Source organism: Hipposideros armiger, unplaced genomic scaffold, assembly GCF_001890085.2.
Source record: "Hipposideros armiger isolate ML-2016 unplaced genomic scaffold, ASM189008v1 scaffold_328, whole genome shotgun sequence".
Taxonomy (NCBI): Eukaryota; Metazoa; Chordata; class Mammalia; order Chiroptera; family Hipposideridae; genus Hipposideros; species Hipposideros armiger.
This window is the reverse complement of record NW_017731678.1, coordinates 1,640,007-1,641,914: the sequence shown is the minus strand read 5'-3', so window position 1 is coordinate 1,641,914 and position 1,908 is coordinate 1,640,007.

Sequence of the window (1,908 nt, the reverse complement as noted above, 5' to 3'; positions counted from 1 at the left end):
CACACACACACACACACACACACATTTTGTATGATAGGCCCCCAAAGCAAAATTTCCTTTCAGATTGTTACTTGGGTATCTTTAAATGTGCAAAAATATTATTGTAAAAATAAATAATTTGAAATCATTTTATTTTTCCCCTGGTCATTTTTTTTTCAAAATCACATTTCATTTTGTTAATTTGATTATTACATTCAAACTTCCAAATAAACATAAATCAAAAATAAACTTTCAGACTCCTGTAATTAATTAATTAATTTTCTTACTTATGAAGCATTCATTGAACTCCCACTCTGTACACGGCCCTCTCTTAAATTCTAGAGGCAGTATCTAACTTTTAGTCATTTTTAAAAATCTGAGTAGTATGAAGAATAATTCCTGGCATAGAGTGTACATAGAGTAAATGTTGTTTCAAACAAGGTGGCACTCATACAGAAAAGGAGACCAACAAAGGGACAAAAATACCCTTTAAGTAGTGAACATGGCTCACCAGTTAGATACCCATAACACTTGTTAGCATTCTCTTCTTCCTTGAAACACCTAAGACTGTCCTTTTGCGATTAGGGCCCAGGTCCTATTTTTACTCTGTGACGTATATAAAATCTTGGTTCTTATATATGCATGTTGTATTGGGGGAGGAACTATTTGGCTCTGTATAGTTTATCTAATGCTTTAAAACCCTAGTTTTCAAGGGTAAGCTGGCTGGAGCTGTGTATCAGAAGATAGTAAGGAACCACAAGCAGATAAGACTTTTGCAGGATTGTTGAGGACAAACACCTCTAAGGAAGTAGTGAAGGTATTGGCTACTGCTCACTCCTCTATCCTCGTTGCATATTAGGGGATATAGGTTATTATAGCAATGGACAGTGGCCATAATAGACACATTATATAAATTATAATGTGGAGTGCAACAAATATTTAAGGCTTTCTAAAAGTTTTCTTCGCCCATATGTGGTTATATTTTAAAAGAAGAAACCAACAAAAGAAACTTTATTTTTAAAAGCCAGGTTTGAGATTTTGCTTTGCTCACTCACATGATCCCAACATCATAAAGTGAAGATGTAATGATATAAATGAAGGGTCCCCTCCAGCCAGACATGGTGCCTTTGTTTTCACTTCATCCCTCCTTTGGGGGCTCTTGGTAGCAAAGCCAGGCTGAATTGATTTTGTACATTCACCTTGTCATTATGTTTTACTGGCATATGTCTAATATATTGGTTGAAAACTCAAGACATAGAGATGATTACATGTAATTATTAGGACACATACAATGTTAATAATACAAATAGAAAAAATGTATATAATCTTGTGCATTTCTGAAGCCCTTAACCCTTTTCTTTTATACCTATCTTCACCTCATGTTTGGTGGGATAGATGTAACAAAGTTGAGATTTAGCCCAAGTATTTGAGTTCATTTTCTATTTGAGTTCACTTTCACCTGGTCTTTGGAAAACTGAAGTGCTAAAAGGCTAAGTTATGTTCCTGAAATTGTGTGTGAACAGCGATCTTGTGACTGTGCTGATGCTCATCATATCTAATCATTGTAACACTATCTATAACATAAACAGGACACATTTTATTCTAGATTTATTGTTAATGTATAAATATTGACTTTCTTTTTTTTAAAGTTTATTGGGGTGACAATGGTTAGTAAAGTTACATAGGTTTCAGGTGTACAATTCTGTAATACATCATCTGTGTATCACATTGTGTGTTCACCACTCAGTGTCAGTTCCACTTCCATCATCATATATTTGATCCCATTTACGCTTTTCTACCACCCCGACTCCCCCTTCCCCTCTGGTAACCACTAAACTATTGTCTGTGTCTATGAGTTTTTGTTTATTTACTTGTCTTGTTCCTTTGTTGTTTTCAGTTTTATATCCCACATGTCAGTGAAATCATATG